Genomic DNA, 19,990 nt, shown 5'->3' with positions numbered 1-19,990 from the left:
AATTAAAATAGTCAAAAACTAGAAGTATTTTACACAATGTAAGCATGAAAGCCATTGAAAAATCTGTTGCAGTCGTATAAAATTTAACTCGAAGATGAAAATTGTTGCTTGCATGATTAAACAATATCAAAACTTGGTTTGAAACTAAATCACTGAGTGCTATATATAGATATGATCATGATTGTTTCAAGGTCTTTTAGTACAAGATATCCTGTTTTTTTTTTTTTTTTTTTTTTTTTTTTGAGTAAAATTATTTTCTTTTTCCGATGAAAGTAAGTCTAAAGCTAAATCTTTGGAAAAGTGAGATATTCGGATTTTCGTCTGTTAGAAGAAATGCGCATGCCTACATAAAAATAAAATAGGAGTACCACTGAATTTTCTCGTTACTACAAAAGGGTGGATTTAGAAAATAAAGGAAAATTTCTAAAAACGTTGGTTCATTAGCTAACTCTTACTTCTTAAAAGTTGATAAGTTATAAGAAATCTCTTTTTAACCGTATACTGCTTATAGGAAATGATTTGTTACTCAGGTTTTATATTAATGCATTACATGATTTTACATTTCGTTTCCAATGAGCGGGATTTTCTTAGCGTGTACGTGGATATTAATTGCATTTTCCTCAACAACGCGTGGGGGTAATTTAATAATGTATCGCATAAATATTATTTTCTTTTAAAAATCCTAATTGAAAGTTAATTAAAATTATTTGGATTAGTGTACAATGTATGTAAAGTGATAATTGTACTACAGAATGGTTCATGACTTTTCTGTGTATACTGACAAGGGTAGATAAAGTGAACTTCAGGTTTTTCCCATTCATAGTAAATCTGGAGCCAATAAAAATCTGTTAAGACTCATTTTTAGGTAAATATATTGCTTTCTATCACACATTTTCTAAACATTTGTTGGGGATTCTGGGTAAATAACTTAAATTAGGTAAAGGTTATAACCTTATTTGGGTAAAACCTTAAATATTCTATAGTGAAAAATGCTTATTTCATATTTAGTTCTTAATATTAAGAAAATAGTTCTAAGATGGCTATTGTATACTGTGGGAATACTGCAGGAAAAGTTAAATGATTTATATGGTCTTTGGAGATTTTCTCTCAGAAAGAGGTAATATTTACCAAATTAGAGTTCTCGAAAATGGATAGACAGTTCCTATAATGCAAACATATATGTACAATTATACGAAAACGTAACACTTATTTGGGTGTAATTTTGTATTGAAAAGGGGTTATTCCTCATCAAATGTGTATTAGTAAGGACAATTTAACTGCTATGATGAACGAAGAAAGCTCTGTATTTGTGATTAAGAAGGTTAAAATATTCGAAATTATAGTGGAGATTTGGATAAAATGTCTCTTACTCTTTCTCTCTTTGGTTCCTTCTGTAAATATAGAGAAAAAGTACTTCACAAGATTTCGTTCATAAGAAAATAAATTGGTAAATAAATTAATCAAACTGGCATTTGCGAAAAAAACATTTTAGTCTAAGAAATTAAAAAATAGACTAGGTATGAAATTGTCTAGTGAATTAAGTTGGAACTGGACTAAGTTAAAAAAAAATGTGTTAACACTATGCGTTAGCAGTAAATGTATGTCAATAAAACAAACTTTCAAGAGATGAAATGGTAACCAATGAGTAAAATCGATGGTCATTCATCTCTTATTCGATAATGGAAATGTTTCTCTTAGAAATTTCTTTTATACATGTAATGTCAAATTTCGTCAATTTCATATGAAAGTCGTTCATGAAGGCAGAAATATCCATACTTAGTTCAGGAAAAGGTAATAAAGTGAAAATTTGCATAGTCGAGACATTTAAAGTGATTAGAATGCATTCAATTAGTACAAATTATTGAATTAAAAGGTACTGAGCGTTCAAAATAATAAGAAAGAATTTTGTATGAGTACATGAAAGAATGAATATAGTTCTAAAATTATGGATGAAAGTAGAGATTTCATTCTAAAAATTCGGAATTTATCAAACTAGCTTAATGAGAGGCAGGATTCAAAACTGAGCATTGGTAACATTGAAGAGCTTAAAAACATATATTCAGATGTAAAGGGTATTAAGAATTAAAATGGAAATACCAAAATATGCAGGAAATTATAAAGTTCGAAAATGCGAATGAAGTTAATAATGAAGTAAAATAGTAGGATAAGTCATGGTAAGAGTACTACAGAATGATAAATTGTAGAATTGACAAATTAAAATAGTAGTACTATAAAATATGGAATAAAAAGGACTATTCAACGAATTGGATATGAATCACAGTTAAATGTTGTAAAATAAAATGCTTAATTGAAATCTAGCTCTATGTTTAAGAAATGTAAGCATGTTAATTTAGCTGAAATAGTAAAATCAAAAGTGCAATTACAATAAAAAATTATAGAACAGAGTTAAACTTTAGAATATGTTGGAAAGTAGAAAGAAAAACAGTGTTAGAAAAGTATCAAAATTACATCTAAAATTAGTTAAAGTTCATGCATATGGTAGGAAAATGTAATAAACAAATTCAAAATTAGAGCACTTTAAAAATTACGAAGGTTTAAAATTTAAGAAACAAATTAAAAATTACATTTAAGTAAAATTCATATATATGGTCTGAAAATATAGGAATTAAACTAAAATTAAAAGTATATTTGAAATGACGAAGGTTAAAACGTATGAAAGTAGCTATAAATTAAATTCATGTACATAGTATGAAAATATAGCAAATGAGTTAAAATTCATAGTATGTTGGAAACTAAACACGTTAAAAAATAGAAAAGAAGTTAAAATTTGCGCCTAAAATTAAATAAAAGTATATGATCTGAAAATATAGGAGTTATGTTAAAATTAGGACTATTTTGAAAATTTTGAAGGTTAAAATGTATGAAAGACATCAAGTAAAAGTTCTGTATATAGTAGGAAAATATAAATTGGTTAAAAATTAGAGTATATTAAATATAATGAAGGTTAAAATGTTACATCTAAAATTAAATACAGGTCATCTATATGATCAGAAAATATATGAAATAAGTTAGAATATGTTGAAGATCACTAACGTTTAAAAGAATGAAAAAATTTAAAAATTACATCTAACATTGAATAATATAATACATGAAAACTCGTGTTTTAGTAACTACACTCATAAAATATAACAAATAAGTTAAAAGTATTGGCTAACAAGTCTGATAATAATAAAAATGGGTAATGTAATTAAGATTACGGAAAGTATATCTGATATTATGAACAGAAGATTTAAGAAATAAGATAAAATTCTGAGTGTATAGGATCACTTAATCATTAAATTCGAAATTCATCATCGTTAAGGGTACCTAGGAAATAATCATCATATACGTAGTAAAACAGTTGGAATACGAAGGGAAAAAAAACAACAAAGGTTTAAAATTTATTAACGAAGGAAATCACCTCCCGTAAATCAGTAAAATATAATCTCTTATTAAATTGTGATGACATGTAGCAGTTTTATAGATATTCAGTCATAGGATAAATATAAGTAAGAAAATAATTATCTTCCAAAGAGGTTATACTGTGAAGGAAACATTTTATTATGCAGTAATTTCTGTTTAAAGAAAATAATTGTATCAGTCACTTAAAACACCAGCCTGATAAATGTTTTTAAGAATTCGATATAAGTAAGTAAGTTAACACATTATCATATAATTACTAAATGCCTAAATCACCAAATTATTAAAACCTAAGTACACGTCCTTTTTCTGTGACGTAGCAACTAACCCTACTTTATAAGGCTCCCTGTCCCCATTTTCAGATAAGCCTCCCTTCCACGGCTGACCATCATGGAGGTAGGAAGGTCCTTTCTTACCTCCATGCTGACCATTCTTTCTCAGGAGTTCCCTCAACTCCCGCTCCCTGAGCCAGAATGTGTGATATTGTTATTATATAACTTAAGATTCGCAACAGAAAGAATGAAAGAAGATCGAAATTTTAAGAACGAAAATGTATAAATATTAGATTTACATTTTAACTTGAATGGTTTGTCTGAGATGTAAATTAAAACGAAAATCTGTAACAGAAATAAATCTTTTTAAATACATTTTATCATTTAAATTTTTTTAATTTAGGGTTTTCTTTAATACAGATTTCTCTATTTCTTTGTATTCTCTTCACCATCTAAATGTACATAAATGCAATACTTTCCGGCTATTCAGTATACAAAGTGGGCTTTTAGATGGTGTTTGCGAAAATTTAGTAAACGTTCTGCCTGCTTATTGCAAATCAATGTTCTTTAATACGTTAATAACAAATATTCTTCCCAGTTACACGGTACTTAACAGTCTAAAAATTATCTCATAAATTAATATATAGATAATCAGATAAAATTTCAAAAACTAAGAATAGAACATTACTTCTTTATTAAACTCCAATTTAGGGCACTCCGCGAATAACATAAATCAAAAACTTGCTTCAGGCACGTGAGAGAATCGAAGAAAGAGAAAAAAATAGAACATGACATTTATTATTATTTTACAGTTCCTTTTCCTTGTATTCTGCGATTCGTAACTTGAATTATTATGACATCTGCATTTAATTATATGAATTATTTTGACATCTACAATTCATAATCTGAATGGCATATGGAAAATTTCTTTCTATGCAAAGCTTTTATGGTTTTCGGAGGAAAAAAACGTGTATTTAAAAAGTTTGCCTTGGATAATGCGGAAGCTTGGTTATAAATAAAATTAGCTTTCTTTTAAGCTATTATTACTTTTCTTTCATATTCATTAAAAAAGGCCAAAGTTTCTGTCAGTATCTAATATTAATGAAAACTTGTTAAAATTTGTGCTATTTTTTTAAAACATATCTGGTTTAAAATGTATTGTAATTTGAATTTTCACAAGTCACTGTAACCAGAATATAATTTCATCATTTCTACCCAGTTCTTTCGCTACCGACATAATCCAGAACTAATGCACTCCTCGGAATTCAACTTGAGAAGCCATATTGTGTATAGCCATTTAAAATTAAATAATTTCTTAACGAAATAAGACGCATTAAATGCCATCACAAATTAAGGCTCGTCAGAAATAACAGATGTGTTCCTCTATATTTGCTGTGAATTAAAATCTTTAAGAATCATCTTGCGAATCATCTTACATATTGAATCAATATGTAAAGAAAATAGAAAATTATCTTTTGGAATGTTGCAGGAAAATGGTAGAAAAAATTTAGCGGAAAAATTGACAGGAAGTTAGTTTTGGCTATTGTTTGTGACTCACTTCAGTGAGTTTCAAATTGGAAAGTTTCAAAAACAGGAAGTAACTGGGAAGAATGGGAATCCGAGCCACACCTCTGAAACACTAAACTGAAAAGTACGATCGATATTCTCTGTAAAGAAATAAAAAAATTCGTAATTTAATGAAATATGCACTTCCTTTTACTGCGCAGTTTCTATCGAAGTACTCTTACGAAATCTAGCTTCAGCGACGAATTTTATCAAGAAAAATTTACCAAAATTTGCGGTATACATGATGTACGAAAAAGATGGTTACAGGAATCGAATCGAACTATCCTATGCCGCGAATATCGTGTGGTGCGCGATGTATCAGGCTCAATAACAAAATAAGATCATATAGGCACATCACACAAAACTATCCTGGCCGTAGAACCCAGAAAGGAGATCAGTAGAGAGATAAAAAGGGGGCAAGAAAAGATCGAATAACGATCAAGACATCACAGAATAGAAAGGAAGGACTGGGGCGTATGGGAAGTAAAGCAAGTCATAACATAGTGATTTTTTGTCTTAACGTTGTGTTTTTGGTCGTGCACCGGCAGTAAATCGCAAAATAAGTTACAGTTCAGTGATAACATAATGTTGCATATGTTAGGGTTCGTAACAGTTTGAATGCACACAGAATCGATAATAGCTTGATAAAATTTATTTTACCAAAGGATTCATTCTACAGTTCTGAAAGTTTCCACAAAAATACTCATACAGCTCTTCTCAATATCACAGTAGTTTCATTTGAAACTACAGTGGTCATCAAAATTAAAGAATAATAAGGAAAAATATGCTCACTGAGTTAATATTGCAACCAATGCTTAATGCTATAATTATTTATGTTAATTATATACAACTGGAAAAAAATTGCACTTCCACGTATACTTTGACTCTGGAAATATGTAAATTTGGTGATTGGCAATGCGGTGCGGAGTGGATGCAAGTTGAAATTCTGGTCTGTAATGTTGTTTAAAGTGAATGTATTTTTTGACAGTGATCAATATTCAATAGTTATGGCTTAAAGGCATCGTTTAAGTGAAGGTCAAAAGTGACGAATAATTCGTAGAATCGAGGGAGGTCAAACACAAATGGAGGTTGCAAAAGATTTTAATCAAAGTGTCATATCAAGAGATTGGAGCCGTTTTTGAAACACTGGATTAGTTGATAAAGAGACTGGTCAAGAGCGACCAAGAGCAACAACAGCATCAGGGGACCGTTTTTCTGTCATTGTCGGCTCGAAGAAACCGCGAAGTGATTACAAGAGATTTGCTTTTAAAACTTCAGGCTGCCACATAGAATTAGCCGTTCTACTGTTGCACGAAAGCTTAACGAGGTTGGACTGCATGCTAGAAAACCAATGGTTTGTGACCTACTCTCTCCAGTTTCCAGAAGAGCCCGTTTAATCTGCTGTAGACGTCATGTTCAATAGAGCCAAGACGACTGTGCCCGCATATTGCGTACTGACGAGTCCAGATATAGTCTGAACAATGATTCTAGACGTGTTTAGATCTGGATAGAGGAAGTTGCTATTCCTTGTCCGTGAAATATCCCGTTTTCGCGACGGCGGTTTAATGGCTTGGGGAAGGAATGATGGTAAATGGGAGCATCGAGCTGCAAATCTTTCAAGGAGGCTCTGTAATCGCTCCGAGATATGTAAACGATATATTGGAACCCCTAATTAAACTCTTTAGGAGTGCTTTTGGCCCAGAGTTTTTGGTCATGGATGACAATACTCGGCTTTATCGAGAACAAGGGGTATCAAAATGCTTGCAAACAGAAGATATTACTTAAACGGATTGGCCACCTTACTCACCCAACTTGAACCCGATTGAGCATGTGTGAGATGTCTTAAGTAGCCTCCCCGGACTCTCCAGGAGCTGAAAAGTAAACTTTTAGAAGAGTGGCGCGCTTCCACAAAACTTGATCATAACTTTGGTAAAGTCTATGAAATGTGTTATTATAAATTAAAATGTCATATGTGAGATATACATATCTGTCCTAAGTGACCATACACCATATTAAAGAAAAATTCTTTTCACAAGCGGTGATTTAATTTTTCTGTCCGTTTCGAATTTCCATAAATTTCGTTTTAATTTCAATATTTTCAGAATAATCAACTGCCAAACATTGTAATTTACAAACATACATACGAAGTGCGTATGAAACATTGTAATTTACAAACATACATACGAAGTGCGTATGAAACATTGTAATTTACGAACATACATACGAACTTACATAAACGAAGTGCTGCAGCACTTCGTTTATGTAAGTGAACTACAGTTTTAGCAGATACAATTTGTTTTAATAGTAAAACATGCTTGACAAATCAATTCTAACTTGTGCAGGCCTGTCTTTCCCTTGCATTCAAGCCTTGAACAGAGATTGAAACTTTTAAGGAAAGAAAAAGCCCCCCAATCATATTTCAAAGGCGTATTCTCCAGGATGTGCAACGAATTTATGAGAGCGGGAAAATTTTATGTCTGTCAAAGTACTATAAAAGTGATATGATACCCTGGTTATGCATGTTCCACGATAGTGACTTCCTATTGCAGAGCTCCTGTAAACTTTCTGAGTGATGTAACCAAACTGGGAGAACACTGCTGTCACTTGTACAAAGAAGTCTTACGTTTATTCTCACCGTATTACTGAATGGTATACAGGGAAAATTTCTGCTTTACGGCTCGAATTATATCGACAGGACATCGCGACCAGAAAGTCTTGAACTTTTCCCTCTTTATTTTCAAAGCCACACGTTTCCTTTAAAAAATTTTCATCCATATCCTTGTGCTGTATCTAGAATTCTCACTATTCGCCTTAGTGGAGCTTTAATCGTTTTATCTTTTTTCCTTGGTGTGCTGCAAAAAAGGAATGGTACCTGTCATCCCTTGGAATATTACATTATAGGTATAATCAAGGCTAGCTTAGATGGAGATTGGCTGAGCTACTTCTTAGCTTCTAAGTGGAATTCGTTGTAATTCTAGCGAATGCCACGAAAAAGCCCTTAATTTAAATTAAATTGATTTAAATTTAATTATGTAATTATTTAATTAATTATTAATTACCTTAATTTAAATTATTACCTTGATTTAATTATCCCTTAATTTAAATTGAATTATGAAATTATTTTAATTTTTACATATTTTATTTATTTTTTTTTTTCTTTCGTTTCTCACAGTCTTCCATAGATCTCCGGTACTTCTAATTTTAGAGATTAAGCCCTGACTATAGCTATAGCCAACGGAGGAAAAGCTTCGTCGGCTGAACGATGAAGTTACAAATACAGAACAAACGTAATTTTTGAAATTATTGCAAATAATTATTTCATATATAAAGCATGATGCGTAATGAAGTAAGTATATAACAGAGTAATATATGTAATATTTTTTGCCGTTTAAAGTTAAAAATAACTAAAAGTTGTATAAAAAATAGAATGTCTTGCTTTGGAGGGAGACTCGATTATACGGGTTACCAAAAATGCAAATTTGTTAGCCACGAAAATGTAAAAAACAATACGCTACACAAAGACTTATATTTGAACATAGCCTAAAAATTTTACTTTTAAAATTAAATTATTTAATAATATTTAATATTCGTCATTCACAGAAGAAGTAATATACTCATAATAGCATTAGAATATTGCAAAAAATACTGTTTAAAAGTATCACATAATAGACTCATTTCACACTTTTTTTTATCTCAATATAAATAATAATATTTTTAATTTAAAGCAATGATTTAATTTAGATAAAAATGGATTTAGGCAATGTTTTATCTACAAGACAGAGTTAACGACTGCTAAGCTACAGAAGGCGATTTTGCGTTTCTTGTATTCTAGTCAACATCCTAAGGAATTTATAATTTTTCACTTAGCAATTTTCATTTAAACGATTTATTGGAATTTATTAATTTAAATAAAAATTTTACTAATTTAGCTTTATGAAATATGAATGTGATTAATACTGCGAATTCTCTTTAGAAACGATAACCTTTTATTGCAGACAATTTTGATCTTCTGAGGAAATGGTCGCCGAGCTCAAAAATTCCAGACACTTTTATAAGTGGTCTTCAAGGGGTGGTAGACATCACGAGAATGTTCATTAAATTTAGTATGTTTTTTAACCCCCCAAAAAATTAAATATATATTTTCCGCTTAGTAAGTAATATTCGAATATGTGGATATATAGCGGCAAGCACTAACGATATTTATTAAAAATGATGGCCTTCTATTGCCTTTTTATAAAACATGACGCAAATTAAAAAAAATATATATATATATATATATTGTTATCACTAATTTATTTTCAAGTCACTAAACTTTTACCATTTAAGTTAAAAATTATTCTTAAACTTCTATCTTAATTCTCTGTTTATTAGTTTATGAATTCGAATTTTGTGTTAGCTTCTAGAACTCTTTAAACATGCTCGATCACATTCAAACTTTTTCAAAAAGTCGAATGTGATCGAGCATGTTTAAACTGTTCTAAATTATTGTCGACATGATATTTTTGATTGACAAAAGCAGCGCAGATTATAATTTGTTTGCAATTACTTCTTCAATGTTAAAATGTTAGAAAGAGGGCTTTATATTATTTTTCATGTCGTTAACACAATCAATCGTACATTTTTTAGAATTTTTCAAGAAGCGTAAGAGATTAAAAATTTCGATTCCTGGATATAGGAGCAATGAAAATATCTTGGCATATAGATAAACATTAGACATAAGACCATTACAACTCTATAAAATTCGTAAAGTTTTTAGTATTAGCAAATATTAATTCAATCATTCATTTGAGATCAGTTACGCCTTGAAAAAAAATTTTCAAATAAAAGTTTTTAAAAAAAATCTGAAAGGTTTCAGATTTTAAATTACGTCCAAAGGGTTTTTTTTTTAACGTTTTGTGTGTTATTAAATATCGTACTTATTAAATATCATGTTCTTTGCACTTAACCATAAAATTCAGTTCAACAGCAATGTCCCAAAATAATTTTAAAATGAGCATGTCTTTAGAATTTCCCACACACAGTTTAGCGACGCCTGAAGATAAAAAAGTTTTTTTTTTTTTTTTTTTTTTTTTTTTTCCCTTTGTAGAGTGTTGCCATTGCTCGCTTTTAAATCGTTGACTTTGTTAATCAAAAATTCGTTACGTTTTACAAAATATGAAGTCGATGATAAAACAGATTCCAAATTTCAAATTTGGGCTTTCAGATGCCTGTATTCGCAGCAGGATTACGTCATTAAAAATAGGATGGCTCTAGGTACCGTTGTTTTATCACAATGCGAGAAATATACATGCATTTATGCAGATTCTTCATTATTTAATTTCTTCAAATATAATACAGGGCGATAGTATTTAGAGGCAACTATTTGAAAAAGTGATACAGCCTTGTAAAGTTTTCAACGCAAAATCGCAAAACGAAAATAGTACTCCTTCAGGGACAAAGCCCCCTTGGACTAATAACTGACCCCTCATTAATATCATACATTAAAGAAATAATTAAAAAAATGATTTAGTCTAACTGCATAACTTGAAACAAGTATCTATCTGTACGATAACATCTCTGAATAGTATAGTTAAATAAAATTAAGATTACTGCAAATGAAATAAACATTTAGAGTACAATTCTTAACACCAGGTAAATCAGTAAGTAGGTAAATTAGTAATTATCTCAATCAAAATTTTTAGTTTAGACAAGTAACTTTAAATACAAAATTGCACATATTACAAGAATTTTTAATGAATAAAATGATATTTTACTTATTGTAACTATGAAAATAGTTATAATTATATAATAGCCATAATTTTCAAATGACGCAAAAAATACTTTTCTGTATCTAAAAGAGAAATACTCCCGACAGAGTTCACTTCGTTAGAAAATGTAGAATTTTCTGAAGAAAATATAATAATGAAAAATTTGCGAAACAAATTTTCTTCTGCAAAAGTAAATGTAATTTGCACGGAACCCATGAACAACTTTTAAAGAATTCAGCATCACCTAATTTACAAATAATTTCTTTTAGCATGACATAAATACTTATTATTGATATTATGACATACTTACTTATTGCTGTACACAAAAGCAGAAAATTGCATGGCAAAAATTTAGACGTTTGTAATTATGATTAGAAAATAAACAAGTTTTTTTACATGTTCAGTTAATTAGTTCTGTCATTATATCAAGTAAGTTGTGAAATGTTATTTATATCCGTAGTTTTAAATAAACCCTGGATGAAAAATACCCAAAGCTGCAAATAAAATAAGAAATTTCCTAAGTTTCCGAGATATTTTACTTTTTACTTTATTAAAAAAATAAGGAAAACATATCGAAAATCATATTGTTTCAGTGAGAAAATATTGCTTCTATCCTAGGCAAGCAATCATGTATAACGGGTAAATTAAGTAATTAAAATGAAGGTTACTTCTAGAAACACAAAAATATTTTGATATTATGCCCGTACGCATATAGATTGCTCATAAAGAGTTAAATAAATAAATATATATATAAACACGTACACACACATATACATGCAGGTTTATGAACCAAAAAAATAAATAAATAAATAAACATTTATAATTATTTTCTTTTAATGTCTTGATTTGCAGTTTTTCACAAAATTTAGATTTTGTAACATAAATCCCGATTTACTGTTACAAGTCGAATCACAAACGCTAACATATACCTTCTTGGAAACTACCAAAGGGCAAAGTTTTGACAGTGATTGATATTTTTACAGCCGACTCTAATTAGTCTACTTGATGATTCTCCGCATGTGTGGGGGGATAAAAAAAAAAACTACTTAACGCTTTTCGTGCATTCTGTGAAAGAAAGGTTCCGCGCTTTTCAAACGTTTTGTTGACAAAGCTGGTGACGCTTTAGAAAACAATACCTTATCTTTCTCAAAGAAATATTTCTAGTAACGCACAACAAGCTTTTTAAGAAAACATATGTAACTTTCGAAGACGTTATATCTGTTCCATTACTTTTCACTTCCTCGTGGTCCAAGCTGACCGAACTCCTCGCAATTTATCCCTAAGAGCTGATTGGGCCTTCTAAAAATGGTGATTCCCGCAATTTAGTTAAATGCTTGGGTTTTATTCATTGGAACGCCTCTTTCTTAAACAGATGAAGAGTGCAAGGGTACTTTCAGATGTTTATTTTATTTTATTTTATTGCAATATGAATAAATCTTATTGAATCTCGTTCTCTTTGGTAACATCAACTACCAGAACTCTACTAAGGCTTAAACGACATATCGGTACCACTTGGAAATGACAACAGAGACTGTAGAGGGTGTAAAAGATCCTTTAATTTAACTCAAATAAAAGTTAACAGAAGGCACGTTTTGTGCTTACAGAACCAGCCAGCTTTTATAGATTAATTCAAAAAATGTAATGAATTGAAATTAAACTAAGTAAATCGTAAGTTAGCCCAAAAGGCTACACAGACAGTAAACGCACATGTTGGCTAGTAGAGAGAAAATGAGAATTCTGTTCTGGACCGGGAGCTTAGGGATCGAGAGTTGAGGGAGCTCCCGAGAAGGAATGGTCAGCACTTATATGAAAATGGGGACAGGGAGCCTTATCGAGTAGGGTTAATTGCTACGTTACAGAAAAAGAACGTGTGCTTAGGTTTTATTAATTTGGTGATGTAGGCATTTAGTAGTTATATGATAATATGTTAACTTTCTTATTTATATTGAATTCTTAAAAACGTATATCAAGTAGGTGTTTTAAGTGACTGATACAGTTCATTTCGTTAAACAGATATTAGTATATAATAAAATGTTTCCTTCACAGTATAACCTCTTTGGAAAATAATTATTTTCTTACTTGCATTTACCCTGAGGTTGAATATCTACAAAACTGCTATATATAATAGATTTCATACAGACAATAAATTTTAAACCAAATCATAAGTTTATTAAAATACAAATATATCATAGTGAGTACTATTTTTTAATTTGATGATAGACATTTATATCCATGTGATCACTTATGAACTTACTTATTTATAGTGAGTTCTTAAAAACATATATTAAGTACGTGTTTGATTTTCTTTAAACAGAAATTACTATATAATCAAATGTTTCCTTCACAGTATAACCTCTTTGGAAGATAATTATTTTCTTACTTGTATTTATCCTATGACTGAATATCTACAAAACTGATCATCACAATTATACACTGATTTACCGGAGGTGATTTCCTTCGTTAATAAATTTTTAGCCTTTGTGTTTTTTCTTCGTATTTTAACTGTTTTACTACGTATATGATTATTATTTCCTAGGTACCCTTAACGACGATTATTTTCGAATTTAATGATTGAGTGATTCTATATACTCAGAATTTTACCTTAATTCTTAAATCTTCTTTTCTATACTTTCCGTAATTTTAATTACATTACTCATTTTTATTATTAAATTCATTTTACTCAGAGTGTTTTTCATACTTGTTAGCCATACTTTTAACTTATTTGTTATATTTTACGAGTACAATTACTAAAACACGTGTTTTAATGATCTTTAACATATTTTGTATTTTAACTTATTTAATATATTTTCTGATCATATAGATGACTTGTATTTAATTTTAAATGTAACATTTCTAGCTTGTTTTGTACATTTTAACCTTCATAATATTTAACATACTCTGAATTTTAACTAATTTATATTTTTACACTATATACATGACGTTTACTTGATTTCTCTCATGCATTTTAACCCTAATAATTTCCAATATAGTCCTAATTTTAACATAATTGCTATATTTTTATTTAATTTTAGGTGAGTTTTATTTATTTTTACGTGTAAATTTTAACTTTTTTCTTAAATTTCTTAAATTTTAACTAATATTTTAACGTTTTTAGTTTCCAACATACTCTGAATTTTAACTAATTTACTATATTTTCACACTATGTACAAGACTTTAATTTAATTTATAGCTACTTTCATACGTTTTAACCTTCGTAATTTCAAACATACTTTTAATTTTAGTTTACTTCCTATATTTTCTGACCATATATATGAATTTTATTTAATTTTAAATGTAATTTTTAACTTGTTTCGTACATTTTAAACCTGCGAAATTGTTAAAGTATTCTAATTTTGAACTTGCTTGTTACTTTTTTTACCATATACCTGAGTTATTTAATTCTAGATGTAAATTTTAACTCCTTTTCTATTTTTTATCATTTTTAGTTTTCAACATACTAAGAATTTTAAATAATTTATTATATTTTCACATGACTTTCATTTAATTTGTAACGACTTTCATACGTTTTAACCTTCCTAATTTCAAACAGGCTGTTAATTTTAGCTTAATTCCTCTGTTTTCTTACCATGTGTATGAGCTCCATTTAATTTTATATATTATTTTTAACTTGTTTCATACATTTTATACCTTCGTAATTTTTAAAGTACTCTAATTTTGAACTTAGTTATTACATTTTCTTACCATACACATGAACTATTAGTTAATTTAAGATGTAATTTTTATACTTTTCTGACAGTGGTTTTCTTTCTATTTTCCAACATACTCTAAAGTTTAACTCTGTGCTTAAATTTCTTAAACATAGAGATAGATTTCAATTTAACATTTTATTTTACAACCTTTAATTGTTATTCATATCCAATTCGTTGAATAACCCTTATTAGTCCATATTTTATAGTACTACTATTTTAATTTGTCAATTCTACAATTTATTATTCTGTAGTAATCTTACCATGACTTATCCTACTATTTTACTTCATTATTAACTTCATTCGCATTTTCGAACTTTATAACTTCCTGCATATTTTGGTATTTCCATTTTAATTCTTAACACCCTTTACATCTGAATATATGTTTTTAAGCTCTTCATTGTTACCAATGTTCAGTTTTGAATCCTGATTCTCATTAAGCTAGTTTGATAAATTCCGAATTTTTAGAATGAAATCTCTACTTTCATCCATAATTTTAGAACTATATTCATTCTTTCATGTACTCATACAAAATTCTTTCTTATTATTTTGAACGCTCAGTACCTTTTAATTCAATAATTTGTACTAATTGAATGCATTCTAATCACTTTAATGACTCGACTATGCAAATTTTCACTTTATTACCTTTTTCTACTCTAAGTACGGATATTTCTGCCTCCAAGTGAAATTGACGAAAATCGACATTACATGTATAAAAGAAATTTCTAAGATAAACATTTCCAGTATCGAATAAGAGATGAATGACCATCAATTTTACCCATTGGTTACTATTTCATCTCTTGAAAGTTTGTTTTATTGATATGCATTTATTTCTAACGCATAATGTTAACACACTTTTTTTTTAACTTAGTCCAGTTCCAACTTAATTCACTAGACAATTTTATATATAGGCTATTTTTTAATTTCTTAGACTAAAATGTTCTTGTCGCAAATGTCAGTTTGCATTAATTTATTTACCAATTTATTTTCTTATGAACGAAATCTTGTGAAGTACTTTACACAACATATATCATTACCAATATATCTAAATTTACAGAAGGAACCAAAGAGAGAAAGAGTAAGAGACATTTTACCCAAATCTCCACTATAATTTCGAATATTTGAACCTTCTTCATCACAAATACAGAACTTTCTTCGTACAATACTCATAGCAGTTACATATTCCTTACTAATAAGCATTTAATGAGGAATAACTCATTTTCAATACAAAATTACACGCAAATAAGTGTTACGTTTTCTTATAATTGTACATATATGTTTGCATTGTAGGAACTTTCTATTCATTACGTACACATACGCGTTTCGAGAGCATTTGGGATAATGTCCTTTGGGCTAAAAATATTTAAATATATATATTTAATAATATATTATATAATATTAATAACATATTTAATAATATATGTTGTTGCGTGAGTAATATATGTTGTTGCGTGAGTACGGGTTCGTTATGAATTGAATGCGCAAGTCCGGTGAAAAATGAATAAAATTTATTTATTATCACAGCAAATAAAACAAAATGCTTAAATTTTCGCAGATAATCATACAATATCCTAATATCTCACAGTAGTTATCTTTTTTAAACTACTAAAAACTTTTAACAGAACTAATTCAAAATAGAGAAAGCTAGTCCACGAATTCGCTACAATAAACAGCAGCAATTTTCTAAACAAAACTCCGAATTGAAAAGTTTTGATCCCGCTTATATAAGTATTTTTTTTAATGCACGAGACTGTTCTAGCAATTTCTCGAAATCAAAAAGAGATATTTATTTATTAAATGTCAAATGCATGTGCTCTTGTATTTTTAATTTTCCGGCTTAGCTTTCTCTTAATATTTGTCACACTTTTTTCAGAAATTTTGAGGTTAATGCCTGCAAGAAATATATGATAATTACACAATTTAATTCAAACATATTGACAGCTAAATATAAAATTTCCTTTTCAGACTGATATTTATTTCAAATACTCTTACTAACTTAAAATAAACAAATTATGAAAGCTTTCGGAATGGAACAAAACTTCAGGGTAAATAATGACAACCTAATCTTTTTCTTTTCTTTATTAAGTTTTTCTTTGACGCATGCAGATAAAATATATATATGTAAATAATTATGAACTTCTTTATACCTCACTACAAATTTCAGTTACAACACCTCATATCGTTTCAATTTTTCAAAGTTTGCTGAAAAGAAATAGAGAAAAATTACTTACACCTTAGGAACCTAAAAATACTTTTACCTTAGAGAAAAATTACTGGAAACTATCTTCATCACGAATTATAGGCGCTCGTCGGTCAATCTGTTTTGTTTTTAGACTCATTAATTTTCAATCATTCACATATAAATGTGCTATCTTCATCGCGTATTATAGATGCTCATCGGTCTATCTGTTTCGTTTTTAGACTTATTAATTTTCAATAACTCACATATAAATAGACTCCTAAACAAAGCAATTATTCTTATTGAAAAAATTTGTCCCGATGGAATGAGTTTCTTGACAAGTGCGAAAACATTTAATCAAATCTGTGTCTTCAAACACTTGAATAAAATTTATGTCATAGTGTACATTCAGAAGCTCCATTTAGAGATTTGTTAGAACGTTTACTCGAGTTCGTTTTTAATTGTGCTGAAAGAATGAAAAATTGGACTCCTAATCATTAAAATCTTAAACCCATCTTCAAAATTCTTGTCATAATAATACTAATTAATTTACGTGAAAAGTATTCGTGGGCCGCATGAAAATGTTTTCAGGGCCGCATCTTGCACTGAGAAATCACTGAGGTAGGGAACTCGGATCACTATGTTCTTGAATTCTCTTGACCGAAAGGTAGCGCCTGACCAAGCCAGTTCATATGAACTGGCCAGCGTGGACTGCTAATACATTATGGAACAGAAAGGAGGAAAATGCATTTGGAACATTTTTACCGATTGCTCTGAGTTACATTAATGTTAAGACTGAATGATACCAAGTAAATTATGACAATATCGTTATAATATAATCCACTTTCTTCTACGGTTTAAAACAAACATTTTACATATACTTTTAAAAGAATGAATAAACTTGTTTCCTGTTTAAGAGTGTTTTTCTTCATTTGTACAGTTTCCTAAAAGTTATTATTAACAATTGCATAAGATGATTTAACTGTGTTATACAAGAGTTTTGCTAAATTTCGTTCAAATCATGATTTTATATTTATTTCTTATGTAACTTTTGTAAAATATTATCTGTTAAAAAGGCAGATTTTTTTTACATAACTTACATTTGTTATGTGTACAACAGTTTTGAAAATGGTTGGAAAATTTTATTGGTACTGTCACATTATCCACTCAACTGTGACAAGAATCACTAAGGCAGAGCACCATGTCCCCGAAGTAGGCAACCCAGAAAGTTACGAAAATGTGCTTTATCTGGCAACCCAATTCTGAAATGCGAGGGTTGTTTGTGGTTTCATACTTGTTATTATTTAGTTTTTGGGGGGAGGAGGTCATGTAACGAATTGTAATGCAAATGTACAATTTTCCTGATCATGATAAAGAAAATGTTACATTTTTTCAGAAACATTGCTAAATAGTGAATGTTTGAAGGTGACATATTGTCGGAATTTGCGGAAATTATAATTGCTTGCAGTAGAACTGGCCGCAAAGTTTACTGCTGATTTACGTTTCCCGACTGCTTCCATTCACAAGGCTGTTTTCATTTTTCAGGACAGCATTTAGCGCCAAATTTAAAATGGTAATAAAAATATGTACCTTTTTCTTCAAATTTCTTTCTTGACCTCGAACGGCTACTGCGGTTCCTACTGAAATTGCGAGTCCGTGGTTTGGAGTTCCAGGCAGTCATGCTGACAATTTGGAGCTCTAATGAGGCAATTTTCTGCTGTAGTTCTTCCAAAACTGTATTTTTGCTGACGGTAGTCGATTCGTGGCGTGAGTTTAGCTCCACAGTTTTATCCGCCATTGTGGCCAACTTGTCCAGAGTCTCGTCGCTAACCAAAAGAATATTTTTCACAGCGTCTGGCATCTTTTCCATCCAGAAAGATCACAAAATATTCTCCGACATGTGTACCCCCAGAGATTTCATTCTGAGAAGGAGCTGGCTGGGTTTCATGGCGCCAAGTTCCAACCCGCTGAGCAGATGTTTAACGTGAGGATTTTCACTTTCCTTAAAAGTGTTGTGTAATCGTTCCTTAGCAACCAAATATTTTTTGCTCGTAGAGACTTTTGTGATGTCCTCAAATATTCTCCATAAATCTAGGTTCTAATTGGGTCCAAATAATTGAACATCGCTTGTTCATTCTTGATTCCACTAATTTGAAATTGGACGTCTAACTGATAAAACCACATCTCAGATCTTTCGAGCCAAAACGGCGGAATTTTCACGCTCACCTTGCTAACTTCGGCATTCGGCTGCGCAGTTTTATCGTCGTCCATGGCAAAACAAAATATTATCACGTACCGTTCGATTCACCAACATATTGTGTGTCTTTTAAATAAAACTAGTATATACTCCAATTAGAGTTAAATTTATTAATATAAGGGCTCAATAAATTTCAAGACTTACCCCTTTGATGATTTTCTTGATGCTGGATTACATTCCGAATATCTGCTAGAAAAAACTAATGTCTTCTCTAATAAATCATTCATCACGTAGAAATAGTAATCAGACATTATAAGGTATTTCTCCCACTTTCCGAGAGTGCCTTCGTGGTGTAACGGTAGCACGCTGGGCCGGTATTCCAGAGGTTCGTGGTTCGATTCCCGGCCAAGGCGTTTGCTATTTTTCATCTTTTCTGCTTCCAGTTAACCTAATGTCTCTACAGTGGCGCTCGAACAGGGACCCTTCGCTGGGAATCGAACCACGGACCTCTGGAATACCGGCCCAGCGTGCTACCGTTACACTACGAAGGCACGCTAGGAAAGTGGGAGAAATACCTTATAACATGGCTTAGCTTTTCTTAGTTTTATATTGACGCAATATGGTTTATATGTTTAGTGTAAAATGATAATCATTTAAACAAGAATATCCGATTAGAGCCAATTTAAAAAAAAAAAAAAAAAAAAACCAAAAAAATCAAGTTAAAGTTATAAATAAAAATGCTAGTTCTACGGTTTTTGTCTGGTTCTCTCTGTTGCCAAACCGCTCGAATTAATAACTGTTTTCTTCTCCTTTTTATTATTATTATTATTATTATTATTATTATTATTATTATTATTATTAAATTTTTCTTTTATCGGAGTAGTGGCCGTGAAGGTAGTCTC

The sequence above is a fragment of the Stegodyphus dumicola genome, chromosome 1 (genome assembly GCF_044657685.1).
Source record: "Stegodyphus dumicola isolate Sdum_Otavi_A_Nest chromosome 1, ASM4465768v1".
Taxonomy (NCBI): domain Eukaryota; kingdom Metazoa; phylum Arthropoda; class Arachnida; order Araneae; family Eresidae; genus Stegodyphus; species Stegodyphus dumicola.
This window is presented reverse-complemented; position numbering follows the sequence as displayed.